The following is a 16,453-nucleotide window of genomic DNA, read 5'->3' on the forward strand; positions in this document are numbered from 1 at the left end:
CCTTCTATTCACCCACAGAAGCATGCTTTATGTTTTTAGGTACCTATCACTTATTTCAAGGACCAAGAGAGTAATACACCGCCTGATAATGAAGCTGTTCGGCAGCGGCTCTTAGGTGATGGTTAAGATCCCAGAACTTTGAGAAACAGCAGACCTGAGGTTAAATTCCACCTCTCTAGTTTGCTGAAACCATAACCTTATGCAAGTCTTAAAACTGCACAGACTCCATTTCTTCAATCTATCAAATGATAACAACACCAAGCTCAGAAAACTGTGAGGAGTACATGGGTACAGTATTTGAACCTGGCACATATTTAGGAGCTAAATGTGTGGGGTTTAAAAATCTCTTAATCCATTTCTTCCTTCTTTCTAAGAAGTTACGTTTTTCCTTTAATACTCAAAAGCACAGTTCCTCAATCTCATTTCCTTAGGTTTTACTTGTTAAATTTCTTTTAAATAAACTCATTTTATTTTAATTTCTCATAAATATATATAAAACAAAAGTGTGCTTACTTATGTCTTGGCAGACTGTTTTCTTTTTTTTTTTTTAATTTTTTTTAATGTTTATTTTTGAAAGAGAAAGAGAGACAGAGACAGAGAGAGAGAGACAGAGAGAGGCAGGGCACAAGCAGGGGAGGGGCTGAGGGAGAGGGAGACCAAATCCTAAGCAGGCTCCAGGCTCCAAGCTGTCAGCACAGAGCCCAATGCAGGGCTCAAACCCATGAACCATAAGATCATGACCTGAGCCCACATCGGATGTTTAACTGACTGAGCCACCCAGGCACCCCTGGAGACTGTTTTCTTAATCTGGATGCCAAATGAGTGGGCAACAAAAGTGCAGTCCATACGTACACTAATAGCATGTTATGCCATTACATGTGAATACAGTCTCTCACACAGAGTGTACCAGTCTATGCAGTTCTTAGGTGGAAGGTCACTCAAAGCCTAAAATTCTGTCAGGCTTTAAGCTTAGCCTAATAAAGACAGGCAGAGATGCCCTCATCTTCCTACGCAATGAAACATGGATTGGGTGGTACTATGTGTGTTCAAAAGTTGCCAGGAATGACAATGAGGTGTTAATTCCATATCCCTCTTTCTTTCTTCTAATTATTTATTTTTATTTATTTATTTTAATTTTGAGAGAGAGGAACACAACCAAGGGAGGGCCAGAGAGAGAGGGGGACAGAGGATCTGAAGCAGGCTCTGTGCTGACAGCAGAGAGCCTGATGTGGGGCTTGAACTCACTAACTGTGAGATCATGACCTGAGCCGAAGTCAGATGCTTAACCGACTGAGCCACCCAGGGGCCCCTAATTATTATTTTTTTAAATGTCATATACACACTAATTTATCACTCAAAGATAAACCTTTTTAATACTAAGTGAAGTTTAGAAGCAACCTCTAGATGCTTCAGGATGTTACTTTTATATGAACCTAATAGCTACAGATTCTGAGAAATGTGCAACCATTACAAAATATAAAGTTCAATGCAAAAGCATCCTTTGGTTGGGAGTAAATTACACCTTTGATCTTAGTGAGCTCATACAACAAGGATCAGGAACTTTCATAGCTAACTTTATGTAAAGAAGGAGGTTACCCTTATTGAAGTGAACCAAATATTTATTGGAGCTGATCCAAACTCAGTATGAAAATATTAGTTGGAAGTATATGAGAGCAATCGTTCTGGGACATTCATTGCTACTAATCCTAAAGAATAATCTTGCAGATGTGGCTACTCCCTGCGGGTCCCTCCCCAAAATGGCTTGACCAGAGGCTGAATGACCTTCCCAAAGGTTGGACTGCTCACCTGAATCCTTACTAAACCATCACCTTACTTTTCATTAAACTGAGCTTTTATGTATGTTTCTAAATGGGGCACTACTGGTTCTGTCCAGTGCAGTGTAGGCATGATAGCATCCTTGGGTCTCCGGCACTGTGTGCCAGGTGCACACTATACGACAATAAAAAATAACATCCCTGCTGACCTTGAGAACAACTGAGTGGCATTTTAGGGCCAAAAAGTAAATTTTTTCATTGAAAACATTTAATTTATAAAGGATTAGGATAAAACTGAAACTTATCCCTGTATTCATCCTGGCTCTTAAACAATCTAAGCAGATTCCAAAAGTCTATTGAATGCTGGGTCGGTTTGCCACAAGGAAATCTTAACAAAAACGTGAATTTATTCTCCAAGTGTTTTTGTAAGATTGTTGTTTAATCAACAGTTTCTAAAACATGAATGTCTATGAATCCTTGTCCATATAAACGTTACATTACAAATAAATCTGCTTTAACATCTCATTCATGAGAGAAGAGCTTTAAAATCTGTCTAAAAACATTATTGGCCAGAGGCAGATAACCTGTCATGAAATCTAGACTCCATCGCATGACATTAAAAAAAAAACAAAACAAAACATTCTTGTAGGTAGAACCTGTACTTAACATCACAGTAATTTATTTGAAACCAGTGGGGCTCTAGAACATCAGCAAAGGGACTGCATATTTATTTGTAAAAGTTTCACATGCTTTAATACCTGTACTGACGGCTGTTGAGTTGTCAAGTGATAAAATGTGATAAGCACACCACATGGTTTGTTAACAGCTATCCCTAATCGAGCTGGGAGGAGAGCACATTTAAGAACATTTCAAAGAGAAAGGCAAAGAGAACTGTAAATCTCAAAGAGTTGGACTCAGGGGGTGCCTGGGTGGCTCAGTCAGTTAAGCATCTGATTTCAGCTCAGGTCACGACCCCGAAGTTTGTAAGTTCAAGCCCCGCATCGGGTTCTCAGCTGTTCAGCACAGAGCCTGCTTCAGATCCTCCATCCCCTGTATTTCTACCCCTCCCTTGCTTGCTCACTCTCTTTCTCTCAAAAATAAATAAATTTTAAAAAAAAATTTTTTTAAGGGTCAGACTCAGAAATTAGGTGACAATAGAACTCATTTTACAGAACTTCCTATTGCCTTACCTCACATAATCCCCAAAAGTTTCTCTCTGCCTTTTTCAGGGTTGAATCCATCATCATTTCAAATCTGGTTTGGAAGCAGCAAGAAGAAACATGTTTCATTCTCCTTAAAATCATGCACTGGCCTACCCACTTGGCAATTCCATTCATAGAAGCAGCCAGAACTGAAGTCAGGCAGGTCTGGAGTCCTAACGTGGCTTTGAGAGCTCTGCGGGTCCACTTCACTGATGCTCCTGCTTCTCTTTCTCTTTCCCAACGTTCTAGAGATGAAATCCTAAGCAGGATTTGAGCAGACCTCTACCAGGATACTCTTGTCTGGCTAAAAAAAAACACTGAGAGCCACTCCCACTCTTCCTCAAGACTTACCACTGTTCAGGCATCCTTAATGAAAAAAACATAACCTATTAGTATCCCATACGCTGAGGCAGTTGTGGCCACACCCTGTAAAGGGTACAGGATGCAATCACCCCATCCTCCCCTCGGCTTCCTTCCTTTGCTTTTCCATTGGGAAAATTCCAAAGAATGAGTTATGTGTACACACACACACACACACACACACACACACACACTCTCTCTCTCTCTCTCTCTCTCTCTCTCATACAGAGTGAGCTGATGTCAACAAACTGTTATCACAGAGAGGGGAATTTTCTGTCTGATTTACTAAGAATAGAGTAGCCATTACCTGGAAACTCTAATTTACTACTATGATTAATAAGATAAAGAATTTGTTTAGGGTATTAAAATAGGCTTATAGCATCCTAACTAATCCAAAATAAATATGTGGACTTGGATTTCAAACTGTAAAAATCAACTAAAACTTTTTGAAACATCATACAGGTTTAATGAAAATCCCAAACTGTGGTTATCAACCCTGAAGTTATTTTCAGATGTCACTTTTAATGAAAAAAATGGATGCAAAACATCAATCTAGCTGTGTTCTTGTCTTATCCAAGGAAGAAGTTGTGGCGGGAGAATTTCCAGATGAGATGCATCATTCTTTAATGGAAAAGGGGCCTCCTGAAGCTAGCCCACCCAGGGCAGTTGTCGCAATTATTATGTGTCAGTTGCATGGGTGGATGTAATCAAAGGGTGCGAGACTGTATCTCTCCAGAAAGCTTCCAAGAAAGCAAGATAAAATATCTTCAACTGTCACACGTTTTGCTGTGAAGTGAGACAGGCTGGATTCAAGCTCCGCGCTACATTTAGTGAATGCAATTTACTCTCTACTGGTCCCTTAATCCAGACAGTTTTCCATGAAGCTTCACGGGCCACAAAGCTTTGGCAATAGACTGTGTGGGCATAGCAAGCCTGGCACTCCAGAATCACCACCAGGCTGCTTCTGACATGTAAACTCTGCCCAGTCTTAGAGAAAATCACTGTAGATTCTTGGGTGTGTGCTACTGAACACCCAAAGAGCAAGCATGTGCACAATGCCTACGATGTACCAGGGACACATCGCAGACGCTATAAAAATAGCCTCACGAATGGCACTGCGCTTCAAGGCTGAGGTCAATGTTATTAGAGCTATGTTACAGGTGAGGAAACAGAGGCTCCCAGAGAAGTGATGACAGCCAGGATTTCAGGTTGGATCTGAATGACATCCAACACCCAAACCCAAGCTCTTTTACAATACACTGCCTTTCTCAGACAACGCTCCTGAAGATGGCAGTCGCCTCACTAATTTGACGGAGTCACCAAAAGGAGTTTAGGAAAAAGTAATCTAGAAGGGATGAGTTCATTTCCTCTTATTGGCATCAATGGTGGCTACAGCCTATGAACAACAGACTTCTCATCAATGTCAGCATCTCTGTTTTCAGCCCCAGTCAAAAGCGTCTAGTCTTGAATACTTGCTTACTTCCTAGTTATGGACCAACAGATCCTCCATGAAGTTCACCTGATGCTCCCACAACTCTGGCTCTCCAAGCCACGATTCTTTACCTTCCAAATAGTGTAACATTTGCCAGACAGGCCACTTTAGCTGAACTCTAGGCTCTGGTCTGTCCGTGTGTCATTGATGTTCACATGTGTCAAACAGGCTACTGTCCTGTGTAAAGGAAATCTATTTCCCCACAGCACAAGCTACTGTCATAGGAGACTAGATTTCCAAGTTGATCAAGAAACTTATAAAGTGGATCAAGGGATGTGAGACGATGTTGGAGCCTAGACTTAAGGCCATCACATACATGCACCTTTTCATAGAGGTGGTATTTCTTAAACACGGGTAGTTCAGGCTGTACCTCTTCAATCATAGTGGACTATTGCATTAAGAAGGTACGGCAAGACAACATAGTGTCAGACCTCAAAATGTATACATGCTAGGAATATATAAAGGAATATTTCTCCAAACCACAACCCAGTGTGAAGAAAGACCTTGAAGATCAACAAGTAAAATGGGAAGCACATTAATACAATATTTGCATCCATGTAACATCTTAGCATTTTCACTCGCTATGATGGCATACGGTGCCAGGCATTAGGAGATAGTTCTCAACAAGACAAACAGAGCCTCTGCTTTTTCTTACAGAGCTTCTATTTTAGAGACAGGGAGACACATTTAAATAACAAATACAAAATGAATGCTTTAGCTACTACTATGAGACATGCTACAAAGGAAAAAGAGGGCATAAGGGAATGGGCGAGTTGCTGACATGACCCAGGCCAGAAAATAAGTGAAATCTTCCTCAAGGAATCAATGTAGGAACTGAGCTCTGAAGGATGGATAAGGAGGGGAGGAAAGAGAAAAGAGACAACATTCCAGATAGAAGAGCTGCTCAGAGGCCCTAGCATGGGAAGCAGCATGGCACTTCCATGGACTGAAGGAAGACCAGTGTGACTAGAACACAGAGGGTAAGGGAGAGATGAGGCCAGTGAAGGAGAATAGACTAGAAATTTTAAGCATCAATGTAGAGGGAAAGAAAGGGAAGCTAAAGAATAGAGGAATGAGGGGCACTTGAGTGGCTCATTTGGTTAAGTACCCAACTCTTGGTTTTAGCTCAGGTCGTGAACTCCCAGTTCATGAGTTCAAGCCCCATGTCAGGCTCTGTGCTGATGGTGCAGAGCCTGCTTGAGATTTTCTCTCTCTCCCTCTCTCTCTGCCCCTCCCCTGCTCACTTTCTCTTTCTCTCTCTTAAAATAAATAAATAAACTTTAAAAAAAAAGAATAGAGGAATGAAAATTGTCCTTTCATCCCATCTCCACAAGATCTCTTTCTGAAAGCCAATTGATATCACAGTTGTTAACATTCAAAGCTATTGATCTAGCAAGGATGCTCATGGGTGAAATTATGTTTTATGGATACTGAATGGATTAATCATAGAACTAAGAAGACATCATTTAACTAATGTAGCTTATTCCCAAAAGCTCACGGAATAAATAAATCATGGGAATAAAAGGCACAGCATAGGGAAGATAGTCAATGATACTATAATAGTACTATACGGTGACAGATGGTAGCATCCTTGCAGTGAGCACAGCACAATGTATAGAGAAGTTGAATCACGACGTTGTACACCTGAAACTAATATAACATTGTGTGTCAACTATACCTAAATTTAAAAAAAGAATGAGTAAGCTCAAAAAAAAAAAAAAGAGTAGAGGAGAGCAAAGACACAATTCTTAGATTACGATACAAATTGACAATGGAAAAATTCAGCAGTGTCTCTTCCATCTAGCTTTATGTTGGCACCAAAAACCCAAAACAGAATCAAGGTTAGCACATCAGGAAGGAACAACCATTTTCCTGAAAAGCCCATTATGAAATTCCTTTGTGTTTCTGCACTTTGCATGCCTCTGAGACTGACATCATATTATCCCATATGCATTATTTCAGTCCTGTAGCAAGTGTCTGCCTATGTGCTGCAACTTTTATCGGAGGGTTTTTCTTGTGACATTGTGTTCCTTAAACAGCCAGATGAATGCTGGCCTCCTCACCACTTTGTTTTCAGATTCCCCAAATCTTCCAATGGAAATGCACATCAGTCTGTGTATACATCAGAAAACGTTTTGAAAATTCATTCAAAAAAGAGACAGCTGCTAAAAGATCAAGGGTAGAGCCTCAAATAAAAATCAGTTTGACGACTGTACATGAAATACATGGTTTCTAAATTTTAGCCTAGAAACTGGTAGGTAATCAAATTAAATAAAAACAATAAGGGCTATCATCTGTTATCTATTAAGAACTTACCACATGCCAGGCACTATAAGTGTATACATACACTCTCTCATTTAATCCTAAGAGAACCTTCTGGGCTGGTTGTTACAACCCCATTTCACAAAATAAGAAAACTGTGGGATAAAGAGACTGAATAACTTGCTCATGCATAGCAAAATCACAGAGCAAAAAACTAGCTGAATTTCAAATCTAGGGTATGCATGACATCAAAGCTTATCTGCACATTTCCCACCATTATACAACTTTCCCCCAAAATAACTAAGTACTGTTCATCAAGTGACAAGAACTGTGCTCGGTATTTCAGAATCACTAACTGATAGAATCCTCACAGCAATTCTGAGAGCTGTTATCCCTAAGATAAGGAAAGTGAGCTCTGGGAGGTCTGGTAACTTGATCAAGGGCACATAATGGCAAGGCTGAAAGGTGCAGAGGAAGACTTTCCAGAAGCCTGGACAATTTCACAACAGCAACATTTCTGAAGTATTCTGAGTTCAGTAGAAGCAGGTATGGGCATGTTTTCTTAGGGTTTTGCACTTTCATCTGGGAAATTATCATTATGCTCTGGAAGACAGTAATGTCCCCCAAAACTGACTTTCTCATCTTAGGTGGATAAGAAAATCCCTTTATCGATGTCCACTCAAGCCAAATGATCGGAACTGGGATCCATTGCTTTCATTAACATGAATAGATGACCCTCATTTTTCTCTCTCTAACAGACGGATACACACAAGCAGATGTAATGTGCCAAACACGTGAAAGGCAGAAATAAGAATAAATGTTGTTTTTTTTTTCTTTCAGTAATCTCTACAACATAATTAAAGAAGAAGCTATAATGGGGTCTCCTTTATTTGACTGACCTGTATCCAGAAGCTCTAAGATATATTTCTCCTTATGGGTGAATTTTATATAAATATCTAAGAATGTTATATCTTTACTTACAGATGAATTTTGTATTAATACTATGTTAATGTATTGCTAATGAAATATTAACGGTGGTTTACATACAATTCCACCTCCCTCATTCAATTCATAACAACTGTTTAATTACATATGACTAGCGAGTTCTGCTCCTATGCTATTTATTATTCCAAATAAATTTATATTGTACAACAGGGTGAATTTAAAAATAGACTGTAGTCATGTAAAACTAAGAAACTAAAATGAAGCCAAAAAAGGAAGAATATAAAATTATTTTATTTGTCTATGTGTATACTTTGTTTCTATCTGTACAATGAGAACATTACCTTTTCCCAGTTATGCTTTGCATATAGCTGAGATAGCAATGAACTCAATAATATATCCTGGAGAGTCTCTGCTAGAAGTACATACATAGAGACTCCACTATATTCACACAGGGAACATTTTCAGAATTGGGATTTATAATTTACCACAACAGTGCATGATGTAGAATCAAATAATCACATAAATTCCCAACTCTGAAAGAAAAGTTTTCAAATTGTATTGTATATTACAAACATCTGGGACTTATGCTTAAAATTCAGACTCCAGGGGCACTGGGTGGCTTAATCAGTTAAGCGACCAACTCTTGATTTCGGCTCAGGTCATGATCTCATGGTTCATGGGTTCAAGCCCCACGTCAGGTTCTATGCTGACAGTGTGGAGCCAGCTTGGGATTCTCTCTCTCTCCCTCTCTCTGTCCCTCCTCCGCTCTCTCTCCCCCACCCCTCTCTCTCTCAAACTAGATAAACTATAGGGGCATCTGGGTGGCTTAGCTGGTTAAGTGTCCAACTGTGGCTCGGGTCACAATCTCGTAGTTCCTAAGTTCGAGCCCCATGTTGGGCTCTGTTCTGACAGCTCACAGCCTAGAGCCTGTTTTGGATTCTGTGTCTCCCTCTCACTCTGCCCCTCCCCTGCTCATGCTGTCTCTCTCAAAAATAAATAAACATTTTTTAAAAATTAAAAATAAACTTAAAAATCAGACTCCATAGAGCAAAGAGCAGAAATTCTGATTCAGTAGATATAGGATGGGTCTTAGAAATTTGCATTTTAAACAATAACCCCAACTAATTCTGATATAGGTAATACTAGAACTACACTTTAAGAGACACTAGTCTGCAGTCTCAAAATTTAATTAGACTGTACACTAATGTACATGTATATGTGAATGTCACATTTGGTTTTGCAAATGTGTTTTGTTAGAAACTTCAAAAATAGACATACATCTCTGTATCTTTGCAGTGTACTCTTTCCTAACAATTCTCATGATGATTATGTTCAATCTATCTTAAAAGAAGAAAAAAGTGAGTATAATGGAAAGCAAGTACAGAAAACATGAACACAGAAAGGGATGCTAACATGAGAAAAAAAAAGTTTTTGCTTGTATATAAGTCTAGAACAGTACTCCTCAAAATATAGGCTGTGGACCAGCACTGGGCCATGAACTTATCGTTAATGATTTGAGAGAAGGACAGAAATTGAACATGAGACTTTACAAACTTTTACAGAAATTTGTCAGAGTAATTTTAAGTCTGTTCAATAATAATAATAATAATAATAATGAAAATGTGGGCTTATATTTTGTAGATCTTGTATTCATTTCATTTTTCTAAGTTTTTTTTTCTTTAATGTTTATTTATTCATTTTGAGAGAAAGAGAGGAAGGGGGAGCAGCGGAGAGAGAGGGAGAGAGAGAAACCCAAACAGGCTCCACCCTATCCACACAGAGCCCAACATGGGGCTCAGTCCCACGAACTCCAAGATCAGGACCTGAACCAAAATCAAGAGTCAGACGCTCAACCAAGTGAGACACCCAGGCACCCCTAGGTCTACTTTTATTGTACTTTACAAAAGATCAGTGTCCGTGATGGGACTGAAAGGCCATAGAAAATTTGAGAAGCACTAGTGGGTTCTAGAAAGGAGGATTTGACCGTGCTTGCTCTGTGCAGTGAGCCCAAGATTGGACACAAGAGTGGATTTCTGTGGTACCATCTCAAAGGTTAGCAGCCAGAAAGAATTTATTGAATGAATGTCTGTAAGAACATCCTTAACTTCTCATACTAATTCGCTTTGAATCTGTCAGCAATATATGAATCTACATGTTTTTGTGGATCTGTCAACTTTTCTTTTTAGCTTGTGCCACGTCTCAAAATAACATTTTAGGGGCGCCTGGGTGGCTCAAAAGGTTGAGCGTCCGACTTCAGCTCAGGTCATGATCTCGCGGTTCGTGAGTTCGAGCCCCGCGTTGGGCTCTGTGCTGACAGCTCAGAGCCTGGAGCCTGCTTCAGATTCTGTGTCTCGCTCTCTCTCTGCGCCTCCCCTGCTCATGCTCTGTCTCTCTCTGTCTCAAAAATAAATAAAACATTAAAAAAAATTTTTTTAGATAACACTGAGTAAAATTTCATAAAAAATTACTTTCGACGCATATAACAGCACATTTCACTTATTATAAATGTATGTCTCTCAAATTTCAAAGAGACCCTTGCATTCTAACATTTGAGGACTCAGTGAAGAGCTCCATCATCATACCAATACCCTATCTGTGCGTCTTTGCTGACATGAAATGACTGTTGCAGGCTGTTTTCAAAAAAGAAGGTCTTTCAACCACTTTGGTCATCTTAGTACTGGGTCCTTATTAGCTACCTAATGATCTTCATATCTGGCAATGACAACAGTAGTAAGAAGCACAAACCAGCAATACATAAGGAGATGGGACATAGATCTTATTTTTGCAGCTTTCCTGCCTCCTGGTAAACTGAGTAATAATCCTCTCCTTTATTGAGACGTGCCTTGTAGACAGTAAGTTCAATTCTAGACGTAGTCTCACAATTCCAGCTTCAGGTCAGGATACTGTTTGGTGGCCCTTGCACTTGCTACTTTTGCCATGTGAGCGTTGCCAAGAATAACTTTTTCTCTTCCAAGTTAAATATGGTGTTTATAAAAGGTGTGGGGCACAGAATCTGGCAGCATATATCTGTACACACAACAGACAAAGTCACAATAATAGCAACTGTGCTCCTGCTTGCCAAGATCTCTAGCCAGGAAGGGTGAAAAGTGAGGATTTTTTTTCCCCCTAAATAATTGTGTCCCTTTTTCAAAAAGAATAAAGTCAACCTTTAAGTATGTTCTGTAATGTTTAAAAATTATAAGTCAGACACTAAACTTATTCATTATGTTTTATTAACATGTTTTAATATAATTTAAGACATTTTCTCATTTAGTCAGTTACTTATATGCCTAAGATCTCTCCAACAGCTTGTAAATACAGTACAGAGTAGCACTGGTTCTGCAGCCCAAATGGACATCTCTTAGACATGAGACCTTGACAGATGATTAACCTTTCTGAACTTTAGTTCCCTCATGTATAAAATGCGGACAATAACGATGCAAGACCAGCACAATTTGGGAAGGACTGTAAAGCTACACACAGTACGGAGACAGTGCCTGGCAAAGAGTATGTATTCACTGTCAATAAACTCTCAGGTATTAGTGTTGTTATTCTCAACAGAGAAGACCAAATCACTGAAATATCTAGAAAAGTTTTTAGAATGTTATTTCTGTGACAAATTTTAACACGAAATAGATACTTCCACCAGGAAGGCAGCTGAACTGACTTCTGGAGTCATTCTGCTCTAGGTCATTTGACATGATTAAATCTGGCACAAATTCAATGCTTTTACTAGAATTCAAATAACATCTTTGGAGGAAAAGAATTATGTTAATGACTTCTTTGCACTATATACATTTGTTTCAGCAATCACTTTGGGAAAGGTTAAGTGCAGTGGATGAAACTAAAATCACAAGGCATCCTTGTAAAAGATGGCATTCATCCAAAATGCCTTTCCTGGAACAAACTGTAACAACTTGTTTCCCTCCCGCCGCCCTTCCCTACCAAGATATATTTAAGGGTCTGTAAGCATTTCCATTACAAATTGCTGTCATCAGGATTTGTCTTTTTACCCTCTAATCTGTTTCCGACTTTATAAATAAACATCTCAATCGCATTTTTAAAAAGCCATTGTTTTTTAAACTTAAAAACTTCCTTCAGTAAAGGAGAATAGTACAAGGGGAAAAAAACAGAAATACCAGAAAAGTAAGGATAATTTTACACATGAAAAAAAATTATCTGCCATGGCTTACTAAGCAAAATAAGACACATGTTCTAAAAATATGTGCCACTTAAGATCATGTAAATTTAGTGGTCACTGTGTTGTGATCTGTAATAATTAGAAACTACTATGTAAGTATCCAAAAATAAATGAATACGTACGTATGGCACAGCCACATTATACCCTATTATGTTGCCATCACACAATGTTCCCAATTTTTAATGACATGGAAAATGTTCATGATATAATAAGTGAAAAGCATACTGCAGAGCTGTATGCACAATATGAGCTTAATTGGGTTTAAAATTTGTAACACATATTTCTACCAACAGTGCACAAAGCTTCCTTTTTCTCCACATCCTTGTCAACACTTGTTATTTTTTGTCTTTTTTATTTTAGCCATTCTAACAGGTATATGGTGATCTCTCATTGCTCATCGTGGTTGTGATTTGCAACTCCCTGACGAAGAGTGATGTTGAGCATCTTTTCATGTGTCTGTTGGCCATCTGTAAGTCCTTTGAAAAAAATGTCTATTCAGATCCACTGCCAAGTTTTTAATCAAATTACCTGATTTTTTGGTATTGAGTTATATTAAGTTCTTCATATATTTTGGCTATTAGCCCCTTAACAGATACATCACCTGCAAATATCTTTTCCCATTTACTAGGCAGCCTTTTTGTTTTGTTGATGGTTTCCTTCACTGTGCAAAAATAAAGAAACTTTTTAGTTTGATGTAGTCCCAATAGTTTGTTTTTGCTTTTGTTCCCTTGCCTTAGAAGACCTATCTAGAAAAACATTGCTACAGGTGATGTCAGAGAAATTACCGCCTGTGCTCTCTTCTAGGATTTCTATGGTTTCAGGTCTCACACTTAGGTCTTTAGTCCATTTTGAGTTTATTTTTGTATGTGGTGTTAGAAAGTGATCCAGTTTCATTCTTTTGCATGTAGATATCCAATTTTCCCAGTATCATTTATTAAAGAGACTGACTTTTCCCCATTGTATATTTCTGCTTTCTTTGCCATAGATTTATTGACCATATAAGCATGGGTTTACTTCTGGACCCTCTATTCTGTTCCATTGATCTGTGTGTCTATTTTTGTGCCAGTACCATAATATTTTGCTTACTACAGCTTTGTAGTATGTCTTGAAATCTGGAATTGTGATACCTCCAGCTTCTTTTCTTTCTCAAGATTGCTTTGGCTATGGGGCGCCTGAGTGGCTCAGTCGGTTAAGCATCCGACTTCAGCTCTGGTCATGATCTTATGGTTCACGAGTTTGAGCCCCGCATCGGGCTCTGTGCTGACAGCTCAGAGCCTGGAGCCTGTTTCGGATTCTGTGTCTCCCTCTCTCTCTCTCTGCTTCTACCCCTGCTCATGCTCTGTCGCTTTCTCTCTCAAAAATAAATGAATGTTAAAAAAAATTTTTTTTAAGATTGTTCTGGCTATTTGGGGTCTTTTGTGGCTCCATATAAATTTTAAAATTATTTGTTCCAGTTCTGTGAAAAACGCTGTTGGTTTTTGATAGGGATTGCACTAAATCTGCAGATAGATTTGGATAGTATGGAAATTTTAACAGCCATTGTGGAAGACAGGATGGAAGGTTCTCAAAAAATTAAAAATAGAAATAACATATAATCCAATAATTCCACTACTGGGTATCTACCCAAAGAAAATGAAAACAATAATTCAAAAAGATATATACACCCTTACATTTATTATACATTTATAATAGCTAAGATACAGAAGCAACCTAAGTGTCCACTGACAGGTGAATGGATGAGGAAGATGTGATTCACACACACACACACACACACACACACACACACACACACACCTGCCACAACATGGATGGACCTAAAGGGTATCATGCTAAGTCAAATAAGTCAGAATGATAAAGACAAATACCATATGATTTCACTCATAGATGGAATCTAAAAAACAAAACAAATAAGCAAATAAACAAAAAAGCAGAATCAGACCTATAAATACAGAGAACAAGTTAATGGGTGCCAGAGGGAATGGAGTAAGTTGATGGGCAAAATGCATGAAGACATATGGGCTTCCAGTTATGGAATGAATAAATCATGGAAATAAAAGGCACCGCATAGGGAATATAGTCAGTGATACTGTAATAGTGTATAGAGGCAGATGGTAGCTACACTTTTGGTGAGCATAGTACAACATATATAGAGAAGTCGAATCACTGTGTTGTATACCTGAGACTAACGTAACATTGTGTGTCAACTATACTCAAAATTCTTAAATACACATATTTATGAAAATATCATTATAAAAAGGATATGCTAAAATGCTTATAATAATTACCACTTGGCAGGAAGACTCAAGTGTTTCCTATGCTGTTCCATATTTTCCAACTTGTCTATAATGAACTTGCACTACTTTAATAATCAGAAAATAGAGGCTTCAATTTGGCTTAGTATTGCAGAAAAAATATAGAAACAGTAATACAGAAAAAAAATTAAGTTTGGCATCTCTCTCTTATCTTTCTATATGCTCTGTGTTCTCCTTTCTAATCTATATTTAATCATAAATATTCTGACACTGGAAAATATTACTTACGTTAAAGTACTCATTCAAAAGAAGTTTTTACTTGTCAAATGGAGCTGCCAAAAAAAATGACCTTGTAGCTAGCCACATATTATCAATAACCCACGTCTCAAGATGCTGAAAAACACAAGTATCATTCATCATATGGACATCTCTAGGGGACAAGACACAGATTCAAGAGACATCTGGTAAAGGAACAGTAAGAAAAAAAAATTGAAGCAAAAGGTATCACATGAAAACTATTTAGAATCTAACTAAATTGAAGGTTATATTCAAAACTTCAAGTACTCAGTAGTCATCAACCCAAAGAGATCTGCTCTAAATGGATTTGTGAATCAATATAAATCAAACACAAATATAAAAAATTCCAGGCTTTTCAGAAAAATAGTTTCAGAAAATAGTTCCAGGCTATTTCAGAAAAATCACAGTACAATCAACCATTGTAAGCATTCACGACCACAGACACAATTTCCAGTTTTTCTTTAAAGAAATTTGAATGAATTTTACCAGAAAACTAATTTTTACTTTTTAAAATCAAGGTAACACTTTTAAAAGTTATGTCATTAATATGTCAATTATACCTCAATTTAAAAAAAAACTTAAAAAATTAAAACCTTCTGTGTCATTAAATATCAACCACTATGCAAAGTGCTTTCACATGTGCCCTTTTTAAAATCTTTTCCTCTTACAGCAATGTTAAAGAATCTGGTCCACTTGGAAACACTGTCCTACCTAATTCCCTCTATCAGTCTATCTTCTTTGAGGATAGGAACCATATTTTATTAACCTTCATACTGCTAACAATCTTCCAATTTTGGGAAACATCTGGTATATGTTTTTGATTAAATAAATAAGAGCTGATTCTCTAAATTAGTTCTTATTTCCCTCAGACTTTGCCTTAAACATCATTAAGTGTGAAGTACTTCATAACTTACTGGTGTCCAAATTTATGTATTTAGGAACAAACGCTAAAACAAAATTTGAAGAAATACTAAGTGTGGAACAGACACAAAGGCACATCTAAATAACCGATTACATTGAGAAGTGAAGAAGAAGAATCTGGTAACAAAACATAAATTAAAATAATTTTTCATTCTTTAAGGAAAACTTTATTATAAAGACTACTCTGACGATGCTCAAGTTTCACTGGCAGGTCAAGGAAGTTTTAACAACAATAAACTCTAAGTCAAAAAGAAACCAAGTTAGTTGAAGCTACTCACTAGTTAGTGCCAAGGAAAAGCTGCTTAGACTTTTAGTGATAAAATGAGTAAATTCCAAAAATCCTGGAGAGACAGAGTTTCAAATATAAGCTAAAAGGCAAACTATATTATAGTTCCTTTTAATTCTTTATCTGCTTAAAGTTGTCTGCTATGAAGAATTACATTAATAATCTAAAGTACTAAAACTTATCTGGGTGGAGATTTTCCTGAAAAGGCCTCAGAATAATTAATGCATGATTGAGGCAAAGCATCCATTTCATAAATTCATCATGTAATAACAAATATTATATCTTAAAGTGCTTAGAATAAGCTTTTCTCCCCATTTCTTGCCAGCAAATCAATATTGCTAAATCAAAAATAGAAAATTTGAATCAACCAAACTATTGAAATACAAAGAAAAAAAAGGAAACAAAACCAAGAAGCAGCTTTTCTCTTTCTTTTTGGTACAAGTTTATTCTGATGCATTCT

General features: G+C 37.7%; 1 protein-coding gene across 4 annotated transcripts in view; it reads right to left on the reverse strand.

Annotated features, from left to right (window-relative positions):
* The window catches only part of HECW2 (HECT, C2 and WW domain containing E3 ubiquitin protein ligase 2), a 369,888-nt gene that overhangs the window by 164,303 nt on the left and 189,132 nt on the right, over nucleotides 1-16,453 (reverse strand). Inside the window, exon 1 of one of the 4 annotated variants that reach the window (XM_043577369.1) lies at nucleotides 2,966-3,240. The exons of the other annotated variants lie outside the window; for them this stretch is intronic. The gene's annotated coding sequence lies outside the window, so the exon portion shown is untranslated. Of the gene's footprint in view, nucleotides 1-2,965; nucleotides 3,241-16,453 lie in introns of those variants that run through there. 4 annotated transcript variants of the gene reach the window in all.

Source organism: Prionailurus bengalensis, chromosome C1, assembly GCF_016509475.1.
Source record: "Prionailurus bengalensis isolate Pbe53 chromosome C1, Fcat_Pben_1.1_paternal_pri, whole genome shotgun sequence".
NCBI classification, from domain to species: Eukaryota; Metazoa; Chordata; class Mammalia; order Carnivora; family Felidae; genus Prionailurus; species Prionailurus bengalensis.